This window comes from Pelophylax lessonae (genome assembly GCF_965119305.1).
Source record: "Pelophylax lessonae genome assembly, chromosome: 8".
NCBI classification, from domain to species: domain Eukaryota; kingdom Metazoa; phylum Chordata; class Amphibia; order Anura; family Ranidae; genus Pelophylax; species Pelophylax lessonae.
Genome location: NC_138775.1, coordinates 144,357,242 through 144,375,221, shown reverse-complemented (window position 1 = coordinate 144,375,221; position 17,980 = coordinate 144,357,242). Strand labels below are relative to the sequence as shown.

At 43.4% G+C, this 17,980-nt stretch overlaps 1 protein-coding gene across 1 annotated transcript in view; it reads left to right on the top strand.

Annotated features, from left to right (window-relative positions):
* Window positions 1-17,980, top strand: part of FIRRM (FIGNL1 interacting regulator of recombination and mitosis) — a gene marked incomplete at both ends in the record, with an annotated part of 580,029 nt that overhangs the window by 201,723 nt on the left and 360,326 nt on the right. The gene's annotated exons all lie outside the window — the stretch shown is intronic.

The following is a 17,980-nucleotide window of genomic DNA, read 5'->3' as shown; positions in this document are numbered from 1 at the left end:
GACTCGTCCGCAGCCAGGGTGTTTCTTCCTCTAAAAAAACTCCAAGAACTACAGACTGCGATTCAGCTATTGCTGTCCAGCAAATGGTCATCCCTTCGGACCTGCATGAGAGTTTTGGGACTGATGGTGTCATCCTTCGAGGCAGTCCCCTTCGCTCAATTCCACACGAGAATCCTCCAGAAGGAAATCCTTCTCAAATGGAACAAAAATCCAAATTCCCTGGACAATCAGATCCAACTGAGCCAGGTGACCAGAGAGTCCCTGATCTGGTGGCTTCAGTCCCCGATGCTCAAACAAGGAAAATCCTTCCTTCCTATATTTTGGACAATTGTCACCACGGATGCCTCCGGGTGGGGAGGGGTTTTCTGCAAGTTTTCTGTTTAAGAAGTCTGGTCCCTGGAAGAATCCAGGTTACCGATAAATGTACTGGAGCTGAGAGTGATCAAGCTTTGCCTAGTCCACTTGACTGAGTGCCTTCGGGGTTGTCCAGTGCATGTTCAGTCAGACAATGCCACGGCCATGGCTTATGTCGATTACCAAGGGGGCACCAAAAGTGTCCTTGCGGCATCCTCCGATGGGCGGAACGCTTTGTTCCAGCTCTCTCCGCTGTTCACATTCCAGGAGTGGAAAATTGGCAGGTGAATTTCCTCAGTTGACAGACCTTTGATTAAGGGGAATGGTCTTTCCATCCGGGGGTGTTCCAGCATTTGGACCTTCGTTGGGGCAATCCAGATGTAGATCTGTTGGCATCTCGGATCAACTGAAAAGTGCAAAGGTTTGCTCCCGGGACCCTCTGACAGTATCAGCTCATTTATGCCTTTCCTCATCTCAAGTTGCTGCCAAGACTTCTTTGCAGGATCAAGGCGGAAGGGATTCCATTCATTATTGTGGCTCTGGACTGGCCTCGCGGAGTTTGGTACGCCGACCTGGTCAGGCTCCTTGGAGACTTCCTCTCAGGGAGGATCTACTGTCTCAAGGGCCAATCTTCCATCCTGCTTTACAGTCTCTGGCTTTGACGGCTTGGCTGTTGAAAGCCAGGTGCTGAAGGACAGGGGTTTGCCTACTTCAGTGATTCCTACTCTGCTTAAAGCGAGGAAACCGACTTCTAGGAAGATCTATCATCGTACATGAAAGTTGTATATTGCGTGGTGTGAGTCTCTTGGGGTACCCCCTCGCTCTTAGTCGGTGGCTCGGATCTTGGCTTTCCTTCAATGGGGAGTTGATCAAAAGTTAGCCTTGTGTACTATCAAGGGTCCGGTTTCGGCCTTGCCAATTTTCTTCCAAAGGCCACTAGCTGCCTATTCCCTGGTGCATAGCTTTATCCAGGGGGCTTAGCACCTCCGGTGCGACCTCTGTTGCCACCTTTGGACGTTAATTTGGTTCTGTAGGTTCTCCAGAAACCTCCTTTTTGAATGTAATCGTGAGATTCCTCTGCCTACCTTATCCCAGAAGGTGACCTTCTTGTGGCTATTACATCTGCGCGCAGGGTGTCGGAACTGGCGACGTTGGCCTTTCGTTCTCCCTATCTGGGGGTTCACAGGGATAAAGTGGTACTTCATCCGGATCCATCCATCCTTCCGAAGGTTTCCAGTTTTCACTTAAATGAGGACATCGTGTTACCCTCTTTGTCCTAAGCCTAAACATCCTAAGGAAATTGCACTACATACTTTGGATGTGGTTCGGGCACTCAGGGTGTACTTGGCGACTGAGTCTTTTCGAAAGTCAGATTCACTCTTTGTACTCCCAGATGGCCCAAGGAAAGGTCTGCCTGCGTCTGCTGTGACTATTTCCAGAGGGATCAGACAGACAGTTGTTCAGGCTTATTCAATTAAGGATCAGGTTCCACCTTTCCCTGTTAAGGCCCATTCTACTCGGGCGCTTAGTGCTTCCTGGGCTTTCCGCCATCAGGCATCTGTGCTGCAGGTTTACAGACGGCAACCTGGTCGTCTGTTCACACCTTTACCAAATTTTATAAGGTGGATGTGCTAGCATCTGCGGATGCTTCTTTTTGCCGCAAAGTTTTGCAGGCTGCTGGGTTTCAGGTGGACCTTACCTTGTTGTTCGGATGAGTCCTAAGTTGCCTGGTTGGCTATGTTTACCCTTGGGGATTGTTTTTGTTCTGCTGTTCCCACCTCTCATTTGGGTACTGCTTTGGGACGTCCCTACTGATATGCATCAGTGGACTGCGTCCCTCAATGAACGATAGAGAAAACTGGATTTTTGACTTACCGTAAAATCCTTTCTCTTAAGTTTTCTCTTAAGTTCATTGACGGACGCAGTACCCGCCCCTCTATTTTGAGTTGGGTTGGTGTTACTTTAATGGTGTCAATTAAGGGTCAGGTTCCACCTTTCCCTGTTAAGGCGCATTCTACTCGGGCGCTTAGTGCTTCCTGGGCTTTTGGCCATCCGGCATCTGTGCTTCAGGTTTGCAAGGCGGCTACCTGGTCGTCTGTTCACACTTTCACAAAGTTTTACCAGGTTGATCTGCTGGCATCTGCAGATGCCTCATTTGGCCGCAAAGTTTTGCAGGCTGCAGTTTAAGGGTGTTTTAGTCTCCCTTGAGGGTGTTTAATGTTTTTTCAGGTGGGTCTTATCTTGTTGTTCTGATGAGTCCTGCTGTTCCCACCCCTCATTTTTATGGCACTGCTTTGGCACGTCCCTAGTGATAAGACGATCAGAGATTGCATCCATCACTGAACGATAGAGAAAATTGGATTTTTGTCTTAAAGTAAAATTCTTTTCTCTGTTTTCATTGACGGACGCAGTACCCGCCCCTCTATTGAGTTGGGTTGGTATTATTTTCTCTGACACTGCTTTAATACAAAACTGACATCCTATAGCAGGGAGAGAGGGTATACCCCCTGGGACTGCCCATAGGCATAGCCAGAACTTTTTTCTGCTTAGTGTCCTACTCCTGTAGGGGGCGGTATTACCCTACTGATATGAAGATCAGAGACTCCGTGAACTCATAGAAAAGGATTTTACAGTAAGACAAAAATCCAATTTTAAATTTAGTTGCAGTTCAGTGAGAAAAATAAGTATTTCACCCCCTACCAACCAACAATAATTCTGGCTCCCACAGACTGGCTACAGTATGTGCTCATGTGGTACACCGATTAGTCCTGTCAATTTTAAGAAGGTGCTCCAAAACAACAACTTGTTATGTGTATAAAAGACACCTGTCCACAGAATCTTTTTCTCCCATTCAAACACACGGTCATAGGCAAAACCAAATCGCTTTCAAAGGATGTCAGGGACAAGATTGTAGACGTGCACAAAGCTGGAATGGGCTACAAGATCATAAGCAAGAAGCTTGGTGAGAAGGAGAAAACTGTTGGAGCGATTATTCGCAAATGAAAGAGATACAAAAATAACTATCAATCGCCTTGGGTCTGGAGCTCCATTCAAGATTTCGCCTCATGGGGTAAAGCTGATCATGAAAAAAAGTGAGGCCCAGAACTACACGGGAGAAGTTTCTGAATGATCTCAAGGCAGTTGAGACCACAGTCCTCAAACAAATCATTGTTGAGGTCATATGTTATGGATTGAAATCCTGCTGAGCCCTCAAGCTCCTCCTCCTTAAGAAGGCACATGTACAGGCCCATCTGAAGTTTGCCAATGAGCGTTTAAATGATTCAGAAAAGGATTAGGAGAAAGTGCTGTGGTCAGATGAGACCAAAACTGAGCTCTGTGACATTAACTCGACTCGCCGTGTTTGAAAGAAGAAAAATGCTGACCATGACCCTAAGAACACCATCCCTACAGCTAAGCACAGAGGTGGAAACATTCTGCATTGGGGCTGTTTTCTGCTAAAGGTACAGGCTGACTTTGCCGCATTGAGGGGCCAATGGCAGGGACCGTGTATTGTAAAATCTTGGATAAGAACCTTCTTCCCCCAGCCAGAAAACTGTAAATGAGTTGTGGATGGGTCTTCCAGCATGACAATGACCCAAAACATACTGCAAAGGCAACAAAGTAGTGGTTTAAGAAGAAGCACATTTAGGTTATGAAGTGACCTACCCAGTCTCCAGACCTTAAACCTATAGAGACATTTATGAAGAGAGCTGAAACTGTGAGTTGCCAAGTGACAGTAAATAAACCGTAAGGATTTAGACAAGATCTGTAAAGAAGCATGGACCAAAATCCCTCCTAAGATGTGTGCAATCCTGATAACCAATCACAAGAAACGTCTTACCTCTGTGCTTGCCAACAGGTGTTTCTACACCAAGTACAAAGTCATGTTTTGCATGGGAATGAAATACTTATTTTACTCACTGATCCACAACCCAATTTATAACATTTGTATCATGTATTTTTCTGGATTTTTGATTCGTATTCTGTCACTGTTACTTAAAATACACCTATTATAAAATAAAAATAAAAAATATATATAGACCCTTAATTTCTTTGTAGGTGGGCAAACTTACCAAATCTGCAGGTGATTATTTTCCCACTGTATATACTGGTGGTCAATTTGCTGACTATACAGTAGGTGGCCCCTGACATATGTCTTGGGGCATTGGTAGATTTACCTTTTGTAAGTTAACTTTTATTATTATGATGGTGTTCATAGATTAGGTTTTGTAGGCTACCTTAAACTATTTTTTTTTAGGCACAAAGCCTTCATTTGGCAATAGGTTTGTTTACATGGCTTTTTTTTTTAGGTTTTAATTGGATAGAAATAGGGGGAAAAAATACAAACCAAGGCACTTCATTAAAATTTTTCTCAAGCCAAGTTTTACATAATTTGCACAACCCCACATAATTACTCTACAATATAATTATCAAAACCCTTTAAATAAAAGGACATTGCATACTTGTGATTTTTATGTAACATAATAAAATGGTAAAGCTTAAAGTGGAAGCTTGCTTTTCAATTTGGGAGAGCTTTTTTCCCCTTGGATATTACATTGTGACACATAAAGGAAAGTTTTCTGCGTGCCTAAATTGTTTATATAACATCAGGAGCTGATCAAATCAGGCTTGCATGGCTGTGACATTTCACTGTAGTTCATAAACCTTCCAAGTAACATTTCGTGAGTATCGGTACTTGCAAAAATGCGCCCATACTAGTGATCTCCAGTTGATGAACGAATCGTTCTTTTGAATCGATTCTTTTCAGTGAACTGGATGACTCGGTTCCTTTGACTGAACTGACTCGGTAGGAAAAAAGTTAATTTTTGAGTCACTGAATAGAAGAGACAGGCTCAGTAATCTGATCCTAGAGTGAGAGTTTAGCCCAGCCCTGCAACCAATCAGAATCTCCTAGCACATTTACATGCTGCAAAGTGGAAAGAAGCCAATCACAGTTCCCCATACCAGTCCAGGCCAGTTACTGAGTCAAAGACTCGAACATGCTAAAAGAATCGTTTGAGTGAGTACACTAAAATCACCACCAGTACAATAATACACCAAAGCAATCATGCAGCAGCAGTGCTAAATCAGACAGCGGGGACAGACAAAGGGTTAATCATTTAACCCTTTGTAAATGTTTCTAAACACTAAACAGGATTTAAAAAAAAAACTATTTTTAATAAAACAATATCAAATATTTTTAATGACTGCAATATTATTAGAATGGCTTTATTAGAATGTCAGCTCTGCCTGTGTTCAGGCTGTATACAATGCAGGGACTGTGAACAGGGCTCTGTCCAGTGACACCTGTACTGTGCTCTATTGCCAGCCCTGTGCTGTGCCCTCCTAACCCCCTGTGCCCTTATTGCATCCCTGTACTAGGCCATCCTGCCAGCCCTGTACTGTGCCCTCCCTGTGTTGTCGTCTTGCTCTCCCTGTGTTGCGTCGTCCTTCCTCCACCAGATGTTAAACCTCTGTCCCCATGTCTCTGTGACCCTCCCATCCCCATCCTCCTCCCCCCAGCGATCACAGCCTTTTCCATCCCAGCTCTCCCACCCCACAAGCCCTATTTCACCCCACCCTCAACTACCCTGCCCTCACTTACCCATCAACTCTCCCCCCCCACCCTGCCCTCACCCAAATAACCAACAACCCCCCACCCACTTCCCGAACCACCCCCCCCCCCTACCTGCTATTTCTAGGCGATAGGTATTGGTAATTGGTATCGGCAAGTACCAATGGTAATGCTTTCTTGGGAATGAGGTGAGAACAGAAAATAAAGTATTAGGCAACACTAAAGTAATACTTCAGTAGGTAGGAGGAGAACCAGGAAAGAGCAGAATCTTGGAGGCCAGTGGGATCAAGTTTTTCGAGGAGGAGTGTGTGGTAGCAAAGGCAGCAGGAAGGTCTAAGTATTAGGAGTAATAGCCATTGGTTTTAGCAGTCAGTAAGTGGTTGCGGGCTAAAGCCAGACTTTTAAGGGGTCCAGAAGATTGTTGTCATTGAGGTAGTGGCTCTGATGGTTGTAAATAGGAGCAAGGGGATGGGTTTTAAGGTGTCCAGGCTGATTTAGAAGGGATAGAAGGTGCCAGTAGAGCGGGAGAAATTGAGGACGTTAGAGTGCATAGACTGTAGCAATAGGGTGACTGAATTAGTTGAAAGCAAATCGGGGTCCAGATGGCTAGATGGATGTCTGAGAAGAGTTGACTAACCTCCTCTGTAGTAATAGAAAAAGGAAAGTATTGAACGAGTTGCATCGGTCTTGTTTATTGTTTTTGAAATGGTTGGTCGTTTCCTGAGCAGTGAGTGAGTCGGTGGCTAGAGGTGGTGGGAGTTAGAGTATTAAAGGTAGAAAAGAGATGACGAGTACTGCATAGAGAGGATGTTAATGAGATTCAAACATAGATATAAAACTGTAATTTTTTGCGAAGAATCAACAACAGGTGGGACACAATCATGAAGTGGAACGAAATGTATTGGATATTTTAAACTTTAACAAATAAAAAACTGAAAAATTGGGCGTGCAAAATTATTCAGCCCCTTTACTTTCAGTGCAGCAAATTCTCTCCAGAAGTTCAGTGAGGATCTCTGAATGATCCAATGTTGACCTAAATGACTAATGATGATAAAAAGAATCCACCTGTGTGTAATCAAGTCTCCTTATAAATGCACCTGCACTGTGATAGTCTCAGAGGTCCATTTAAAGCGCAGAGAGCATCCTCAAGAACAAGGAACACACCAGGCAGGTCCGAGATACTGTTGTGGAGAAGTTTAAAGCCGGATTTGGATACAAAAAGTTTTCCCAAGCTTTAAACATCCCAAGGAGCACTGTTCAAGCGATAATATTGAAATGGAAGGAGTATCGGACCACTGCAAATCTACAAAGACCTGGCCATCCCTCTAAACTTTCAGCTCATACAAGAAGAAGACTGATCAGAGATGCAGCCAAGAGGCCCATGATCACTCTGGATGAACTGCAGAGATCTACAGCTGAGGTGGGAGACTCTGTCCATAGGACAACGATCAGTCGTATACTGCACAAATCTGGCCTTTATGGAAGTGTGGCAAGAAGAAAGCCATTTCTTAAAGATATCCATAAAAAGTGTTGTTTAAAGTTTGCCACAAGCCACCTGGGGAACACACCAAACATGTGGAAGAAGGTGCTCTGGTCAGATTAAACCAAAATCGAACTTTTTAGCAACAATGCAAAATGTTATATTTGGCGTAAAAGCAACACAGCTCATCACCCTGAACACACCATCCCCACTGTTAAACATGGTGGTGGCAGCATCATGGTTTGGGCCTGCTTTTCTTCAGCAGGGACAGGGAAGATGGTTAAAATTGATGGGAAGATGGATGGATCCAAATACAGGACCATTCTGGAAGAAAACCTGATGGAGTCTGCAAAAGACCTGAGACTGGGATGGAGATTTGTCTTCCAACATGACAATGATCCAAAACATAAAGCAAAATCTACAATGGAATGGTTCACAAATAAACCTATCCAGGTGTTAGAATGGCCAAGTCAAAGTCCAGACCTGAATCCAATCAAGAATCTGTGGAAAGAACTGAAAACTGCTGTTCACAAACGCTCTCCATCCAACCTCACTGGGCTCGAGCTGTTTTGCAAGTAGAATGGGCAAAAATTTCAGTCTCTCGATGTGCAAAACTGACAGAGACATACCCCAAGCAACTTACAGCTGTAATTGCAGCAAAAGGTGGCGTTACAAAGTATTGTGTATATGTATAGGTGGTTCCTGCGCTATCCGAGGTGATTTTAATCCCTTCCTAGTGCTGCACCACGATACTGGTACTATAAACCAGTCTACACAGCAATTGAGAAACAAGGGGGTGATGGTGCGCTTCAGAAGTGAATTAAACTCAAAAAACAAATAAAATATTTTGTTACAATCTGTCTCAGTGCCGTGCTTGTGAAGATGGGGTTTTTTTATTTATTAAATCAATTCCTAATATCCCTTAAATCTGTGACTGTGCTTCAATAAACTTTGTGATCGAACTTTTATATCGTGATGAAAAACAATCTCTAAAGTGCTAGGTGCTTCAAAATCATATATAAATTCAGAAAAATTCAAAAAAATACATGAGGAAGTCACGTGACGTGATGTAACGCGTAGGAGGAGCCCCAGAAACCGGAAGTGACGTTGAGAATTGGAGCGAAGTCCCCATAGCGGTATTTAGAGTGTTTTATGCCGATAACAAGCAAACCGAATGTAAGTGTATTTCTTTTTTGTGAAATAAATCGTTTTTAATACTGCACCATGATGGTCCTCTTTATTTGATGAGCCCCTGAGGTCGTGGTAGCAGACAAAGAAACCACAACATAAAGCGCCCCAATACGGAGCCCTAGAGGTACATCGGGACCACACATAGGATCCTGTAGGAAGGACCCGGGAGCCATAAAGAGCTACACCGAGGGAAAAGACACATAAACACAGGCGGTTTATTCATGTTGTTGAGGTGAGAATTTAGAGCACCTAGAAGTGACACCTGGTAAAGGAGAAAGTCACAACACCTTAATTGCACGGAAGCACCTTGTGGTTTAAGATCGAGATTGAAGGGGCCGAGATATATTCCAGGTAACTATAGGCCGGTCAGCCTAACATCTGTAGTCTGCAAGATTTTGGAGGGGATGTTAAGGGACCACATACAAGACTTTAGTAATGAAAACGGTATTATTAGTAGTAATCAGCATGGATTCATGAAAAATCGTTCTTGCCAAACCAATCTATTAACCTTCTACGAGGAAGTGAGCTGCCACCTAGATAAAGGATAGCCTGTGGATGTGGTGTATCTGGACTTTGCAAAGGCCTTTGACACCGTTCCCCACAAACGCTTACTGTCCAAACTAAGGAAGGTAGGTATGGACCATAAGGTGAGTACCTGGATAGAGAACTGGCTCCAGGGGAGAGTACAGAGGGTGATGATTAATGGGGAGTACTCGGATTGGGCGGGTGTGGAAAGTGGGGTCCCCCAGGGTTCTGTCTTGGGACCAATCCTGTTTAATTTATTCATAAATGATCTAGAGGAGGGGATATCGAGTACAATCTTATTATTTGCGGATGATACTAAACTAAGCATGCCAATATCTTCTATGCAGGATGTGGAAACCTTGCAAGCGGACCTGAACAAAATAACGGGGTGGGCAACTACATGGCAGATGAGGTTTAATGTTGAAAAATGTAAAGTAATGCACTTGGGGGCCAGAAACCAGAAAGCAAGCTACTCACTAGGGGGGGAACCTCTGGGTGAGTCTAGGATGGAAAAGGACTTGGGGGTACTGGTAGACAACAGGCTTGGCAGTGGCATGCAATGCCAAGCCGCTGCAAGCAAAGCCAACAGAATACTGGGATGTATTAAAAAGGGGATTCACTCCAGAAACAAAGAGATTATTCTCCCGCTCTACAAGACTCTGGTCCGGCCACATCTGGAGTATGCTGTCCAGTTCTGGGCACCGGTCCTCAGGAAGGATGTGCTGGAACTGGAAAGAGTCCAGAGAAGGGCAACAAAAATAATTAGGGGAATGGAGGACATCAGCTATGAGGAAAGACTACAAGCACTGAACCTATTCTCTCTGGAGAAGAGACGATTGAGGGGGGATATGATATCAATGTACAAATACTGTACTGGCGACCCTAGCATAAGGAACAAACTATTCAGAGAAAGGGAATACAATAAGACACGAGGCCACTCACTAAAACTAGAGGAAAGGCGGTTTAACCTTAAAAGTGCGTAAGGGGTTCTTCACTGTAAGAGCGGTAAGGATGTGGAATTCTCTTCCACAAGCAGTCGTAATAGCAGGGAGCATTGATAGTTTCAAAAAACTATTAGATGGGCACCTTAGAGACCACAACATACAGGGGTATACAATGTACGGGTAAAAGCAAACACACACACACATCATAGGTTGAGCTGGATGGACTGATGTCTTTTTTCAACCACACTAACTATGTAACTAAGTCACACACCTGATTGTATTGTTTGTGGTGATTTGAAAAAACTGACATTTTTTTCTTAAATCACATAGTTTATTTTTTGAATTTTTTTTAATTTTTTTGAATTTATATATGATTTTGAAGCACCTAGCACTTTAGAGATTGTTTTTCATCACGTTATAAAAGTTCAATCACAAGGTTTATTGAAGCACAGTCACAGATTTAAGGGATATTAGGAATTGATTTAATAAATAAAAAAACCCCATCTTCACAAGCACGGCACTGAGACAGATTGCTACAAAGTATTAACTTAAGGGGGCTGAATAATTTTACATGCCCAATTTTTCAGTTTTTTATTTGTTAAAAAAGTTTGAAATATCCAATAAATTTTTGATTCTTCACAAAAAATTACAGTTTTATATCTTTATGTTTGAAGCCTAAAATTTTGCAAAAGGCCGCAAAGTTCAAGGGGGGCAGATACTTTCGCAAGGCACTGTGTGTGTGTGTATGTATATATATATATTAGGGATCAACCGATTATCGGCAAGGACGAAATATCGAAGGCCGATATGCGCTTTCCCCGATATATCGGAATCGGCCCCTGAGGTTGCCGATATTGTCGTGATGTCATTTCGTATGTTGCGCCACGCGCCTCCACGTACTGAGACATCTACCTTCTTAAGCTGCCTCCCTCAGCCTCGTCTGGAGTCGGGGAGTCTCGGCCCTACAGTGAGTGTACACACACTGTGTGTTTAACACAGCTGCCAACACCCACCCACAGCTGCCTTGTACCAGCGATCCACAGGCCCTGCCTGTACCAGCCAGCCAGCCTCCCACCCACCACAGGGTGCCAGCCAGCCACCCACCACAGGGTGCCAGCCAGCCTGCCACCACAGGGTGCCAGCCAGCCACCCACCACAGGGTGCCAGCCAGCAACCCACCCTCCATCTCAATGGAGATGGATGCAGATAGAAAAATTAAGTGTGGTATGGGACTATTTCTCATCTCCATCTCCAGGAAAAGCAGCAGCACTGTGCAACACATGCACAATGTAAGCATGGGATCAAGAACTACAAAAACCAAAAATTTGTCAAATCTTTGGGTCCATCTAAGGCCCCTTTCACACTAGTGCGACTTGTCCCCCGATTTTGGACCGCAAAATCGCATGACAAGTCGTTTTCCATTATTTTCAATGAGCCCCATTCATATCAGTGCGTTTTGAAGTCGCACCAACTTCAAAGTAGTTCCTGCGCTACTTTGGCATGATTTTAATGCATTTTGAGGTATATAGCCCTGAGCCATTGCTCAAAATAACGTCAAAATCGCGGCAAAGTCGCGTCAAAATCGCTGTAAAATCGCTTCGCATAAGTGTGAAAGGGGCCTAAGAGTTCATCATGTTGCATTATATCATGCAGCACAGAAAAAAACAAAATTACTCACAAGGTGAAACATCACTATCCCAGGCAACAATAACCAATATGTTTCAGGAAAAAAAAAAACAGGTGGCTAAAATCGGATGGAAGATCCCAACTGCTGGATAGAGTAATTACAGAGATGATGGTCACTGTTAACCAGCCATTTACAATAATGTCTGACTCTGGATTTAAGCGGTTGATGTCTATAGTTGAACCAAGGTACACACTGAAGAGTGACAAGTATTATCAATACTGAAATGCTGAGAAAGATTCACCAAAAGGTCGTTGAGAAAGTAAAGGCTATGCTGAAACCAGAGAATGCTGGCAACTCACTCTCATTCATGACTGACTGCTGGCCAGGACAAACAGAATCGCTAATGAGTCTTAAATGCCACTTCATTGACAGTGGATGGACAAGAAGGCATTCGGTGTTGAATACAAAAGTTATGCAAGGATACCACACTGGAGAAAGGTTTCTATGCATGCTAGAAGAATGGGGAATCACCAAAGACCGAGCGATGCTTGTGCTTCTAGACAGTGGAGCGAAAATGGTGAAAGGAATGAGACTTTCTGAAGTGTCAGACCTCAGTTGCATGGCACACACCCTCCAACTTGTGGTAAATGATGGTCTGTCAAACCAGAGAGCTTTGCTTGGCATAATTAGCATGCTGAAGAGATGCGCAGGCCATTTCCACCATTCAATTCTTGCCAAGCAGCGACTGAGGTGCATTCAGGAAGACCTTAGCCTACCCAAAAAAAACTTGATTAACGCTGTTCCAACATGATGGAGCTCAACACTTCACATGCTGCAAAAATGCTGGAGCAGAAGCGAGCTCTTACCATATATTCTGGTGAATATGGAGGATATTCTTGTCCTACTGCTGATCAGTGGGACATTGTAGCCAATGTCATTGAGACCCTCCTCCCCATAGAGGAAGTGACACTAGAGGTGAGTCATTACGAATCATCTGTGTAATCTGTCATCCCATGTGTGAGAGTGCTGAAGATGCTTCTTCAAGAGAATGAAGGACCTAACACACGTGGCACTAAAACATGTAGGCAGGCCATGAGGGAAAGCCTCGCCAAACGTTTTGAAAAGCATGAAGAGAATAAAAATGTTGTGCTTGCATGTCTTTTGGATCCTCGATACAAGAACCATCCTTTCTCTTCTGATGATGTATTGGCCAAGGCAAAACAATGACTGACAGAAGATACTCAACAGGAAGTGCAGGAGGTTCCTGCCAAAAAGAAAAGTCAAGAAGAGCAGGTTTTTAATGTGAAATAAATATATAGTGTTGCGCAAATAAAAAATTATTAAATTAATTAGTTTGTGCTTAAATTATTAAAAACCCAAAATATTTATGTGATATAATATTAAAGTGCCAATAGTGCTAATAAAGTGGTAAATATAATATAATCATAGAATAGAGAAAATATATAGATATAAAAGTCCAATGTGCAAAGTGCAAAAAGCCAATAAACAGAGTCCAAAATGTAATCCTAAAGTGATCTGTGCTCCCAGAGAGAAGTGACCAGAGTGTCACAGTGGACAGCCAGCCGTGCACCCCCTTGTGAATGGGTGCTCACCTCAAATCCTTAAAAAGAGCGCATAGATTGTTATCCCAAGAAGATCATCCATCCATATCCTTAAGAGCTCCTCTCATTCACAGGAGTTGCAGCGTCAATCAATGCAGTATATATGCAAACAAAAAGACTTGCAATAGTGTATGAAATCCTTAATCAGCTTTTATTAAATAAAGGTGGATAAATCTCACTCACATTTGTAGGTGCAACACATGCACTTGGACAATAGCATCAAGTAAATGGTGGAAATCGTGGTGGTATAGTGGGAGAGACTGCACAGCGCCGCCGGTCTCCACAGCGTGCGCTGATAGCTGACAGCCTCACCTAGACAATAGTGTATCGCTCCGTCCGTCCTTTCCCCTCCCATACGCGTCACGACACAGGGATCACGTGTCTTCCTCAGGGGGATATTTTTTATGGTTTTTATTGTGGAAGAGCAGGATGCTTCAAAAAGAGAAAAATGTCCAAAAAGACAACGGACAGAAGAGAAACTTCATTGTGATCGAATAGATGCCATGTTCAGTGTTTTATTGGGGCCTCATGCGGAGGATTCTTCTGAATCTGCAATAATGAGCTTGGATGATGAACTTCATCTCTATTTATAGGAACCAGTAATTGACAGAAGAAGTGGTGAACCTCTTTATTAGTGGAAAGAAAATGAGGCACGCTACAAAAGACTTGCTTTCCGCTCCTCCTTCCTCGCTACCAAGTGAGTGTGTTTTTTGTGAAGTGGCAGCAATTTATGAAAAAAAACAGAAGCCGTTTAACTGGTGAACATGCTGAAACGTTTTGCATTCTGCACTATAATATTGTTCTACTTAACTGGGAGTATTGAAAGTGTAGTAGTATAGTACTGGTGTCCACCCCACTCCAATCCATTCCACTGTCTAGCTTTTTTTTCCTAGCAGTTTTCAACTGACTGCAGCGCAGTCAGTGCAAAACTGATAGAAAAAAAGCTAGATAGTGGATTGGAGTTAGTGGACTACTGCTGCAGTAGTGTGCCACTCACTGCTGCAATAATTTGAAATCACTACTGCAGTGCAGTCACTGCAGTAGTGATTTAAATTTATTGCAGTGAATGAGTACTACTGCAGCACCACTCCCCACTATCTAGCTTTTTTTCTAGCAGTTTTGCACTGACTGCAGTTAATGATTTAAAATCATTGCAGTGAGTGCACTACTGCAGCAGTAGTCCACTGAATCCTCCAATCCACTGTCTAGCTGTTTGTTGTTTAGCTTTTTTTCTAGCAGTTTGATTTGCACTGACTGCAGTAGTGATTTAAAATCATTGCAGTGAGTGCACTACTACAGCGGTAGTCCACTGACTCCAATCCACTGTCTAGCTGTTTGTCTAGCTTTTTTTCTAGCAGTTTTGCACTGACAGCACTGTCGTAGGGATTTAAAATTGTTGCAGTGAATGAGTGCACCACTGCAGCAGTTTATGCATCATTCACAATCAGATGACGTGAAACTGATGTCCCTGCAAGTGCGGTTTTCCTATCAGTTTTCATGCAGTTAAGGTGTGAAGAACGATACCTATATGTTAATAAACAAACATTAACATGTTTAGTAGCAGATTTGTGTCTAAAATTGTGTTTATTTTGCAAAACTTTAAATGTTCAAAATATCGGCCGATACATATATGCAATGGCCAAAATATCGGTATCGTCAATGAAAAACCAATATCTGTCGATCCCTAATATATATATATTATGTACACTGCTCAAAAAATAAAAGGAACACTTTGAAAAAACATATCAGATCTCAATGGGGAAAGGTATTATGCTTGATATCTATACTGATATGGACTGTGTAAAGCAGGGCTTGACAAATTTGCTTGAAATCTAGGAGCCAGCTAAAAGTTAGGAGCCAGTTTTTTTTTCATGCATGCGAATGGCCGGCTTCTGTCAGATTTGCTGCCATACACGGGCAAAATGGCGACCAATTTTTAATGAACCGGTTGATGTTGCCCAGCATTCAACCTGTGTGTACCTGGCTTGATGGTGTGATGGGCAGTGGCTCACTAGGGAAGGACAGTGCAGCAGGTTGGAGCCGATAGGAGATCCAGTAACTCATGCCACCTTTTCACATGTGCACCTCCGCTAAGCAAGATTCCGCTTGCTCAGCAGGGATGTCTCCCCAGGATTATGACAGGTCCTGTCCCCTCCGCTATGCAGAGCGAACATGGACACAGTCCTGCTCTCCTCTGTGGGGCAGTCGGATGGAAATGGACTGCCTGTCCATTTCAATCCGATGCCATCTGATTCGATCTGTCGGGCTTATGGAAAGTAGGACCACCATCCATCTGTTTTTGGCCAAAAGGATTGGATGGTGGCGGTTGTCAGCGGACATCCGCCACGCCATAGAGAAAACTGGAGGCTCCGATCAGGTCGGCCTGAAAAACTGACAGGCAGACCTGATCAGACAGCCTTGGTGAAAGAGGCCTTCAAATGTGTGGCATGACAGGGAGAGAAAAAAAATGAATGCTAATAGAAAAAATAAATGAAAAAACTGTTTCCATCTTTGTGGGTTTGTAAATGGAACTGAGGCTGTTCTGACAAGCTGCCCCACACTCCCTGTTAACTCCCCGGTAAGGACAGGGCGCCAGATGAAGCCCTCCACATCTTCAGCCTCTTCTCCGAACAGGGACAACAGACATCCCAACCTGCAAAAACTCATTTCAGGGAGGTGGCAAACTCATTTCAGGGAGGTGGCACTCTGCGCCCCCCTCAACCTATTTAACACAACTAGGGGATGATCAAATGAAATGCAATCAGTATACAAAGGTTTACTTCCTCTGAGAGACATTAAAGGAACACTCTAACCACCATGACCACTTCAGTTATTTGAAGTGGTCATGCTGTTAGCAGTCAGAAACACTGCACATGCTGATATATTTACAATTATGTGCTGGGGACTAGTTGCACCCCTAGCACATGTGACTTACTGCTGGCTGGTATTGCTGGCGGGTACTGCTGGTGGGTACTGCTGGCAGGAAATGCTGGCGGAGAGTGTGAGGAGTGGCGCTGGAGGAAGCATGCAGAGCCGATGCTTCCTGTATCTTTTGGTCTCCTCACAGGCAGGGAGCATTTGATATCACTCCGCCTGGTTCAGTACCAAGCCGGAACTATACAGGAAGCGCCGTTCTGACAGCTGACACAGACCGCTGGGATATCCCGCAGCACTTGTGGGTGTCAGGGAGCCGCAGCCTGCATGCGGAAGACTCCCGCACCTCGGGGGAGACTTGGGATGTCTGGGACGAGACACCTTCATCAATAAAGAAATACAAATTCAAGCTATATACAACTTCATATGTGAATAATGATTTGTATTGTATAGATCCTGTTGTACACAATATCATATAGAAGCAACAGTCTGCTGCATAAATCTCAACGTGTTTTGCGAAATGTTAAATTCACTTCATCAGGAGAAGCACAGATGTGTATAAATAATGCAGCAATATGGATTGTTGCAAATGACCCAACAAGGGTCTAGCATATTTCAACGGTCATTCCATCAAAAGAAGTTGTCGATGGAGGTAACGGAAGAAATCCCCCGAAAAAAACCATACAAAGGTGTGTGAATTGTCCACCCAGAAGTTGGGGAGGAGAGAAAAGTCCGGTAACAGGCAAATCTCCAGCATTCCCTGGGAGTCCCGGGAAGATGTGGCAGTCTAAGAGGCCAATCATTTCGCTCTTACCCTCTTAGATTGCCACATCTTCCCGGGACTTTTTTCTTCTGAGGCCAAGGGTGTATATTTTTCATGCTGTTTTTAATTTAAATTAGTTTTATTGATGATTTTACTAGTAATGCACAGAAAAGGGAGCAGAAATCATCTGTTGTGCCCGGTGGCAAACAAGACCTTTTAAATAACGGATTTACCTAGTCCTTTGGAGAAATTTACAGCTCTGCATGAGAATCTGACATTGTATTTGTGTTTTTTTAACTGTACCACATTCATCCCTGGGCACCATTTGAATTAATATCAAATTTTTGCCTGTTCGAATATGTTGGAAAAAGTCTACAGTTTCCCTGTGGTGTGCCTATTTTTTTTCACATGAATGTAGGTAATCTTTCCAATGGGGTCTTAGTAGGACGACAAAGACACACAGTGCTGAACCCACGGCCTCGGGCGGTGGCAGCAGAGTTCCAACTACAGTGCAAAGTTGAAATTATTTTGCCATTGAGGGGATGGGATGTAATATAATTATTATTTAATTATATAATTATTATTGACTCTTAGCATAGTCTGGCAATAAATGTCTTGAATTTCAGCAGATTCCTCTTGAATCGGTTGAAATTTGAATCGGAGGGGGCCCTGCTGACACCGCAACAAACTCGACTGAGAAATTGAGTGCAGCAGGAAAAAAGGCGGCCAAATAGTACTTCAGCCAATAGCCGGCAACATGAGAATCATCGGTTTCACTTGTTTAGCCTACTGGGCTGAACAAGTGACATCTTTACGTGTATGTCCAGCTGTGGTTATATTGTAATTGCTATTGATAATCAAGATGTGTTTATGAAGTAAAAAACAATAGGAAGAGTTTTTTTTTTTTTTTTTTTTTTTATTAGCATCTACTCAATTGGGATTGAGTTAAACTCCCTGTATGCGCCTAAAAATGTAACTTTTTCTTTTTTCCTTGGACCTCTTTCATTTTATGGCAATGAGGTTGT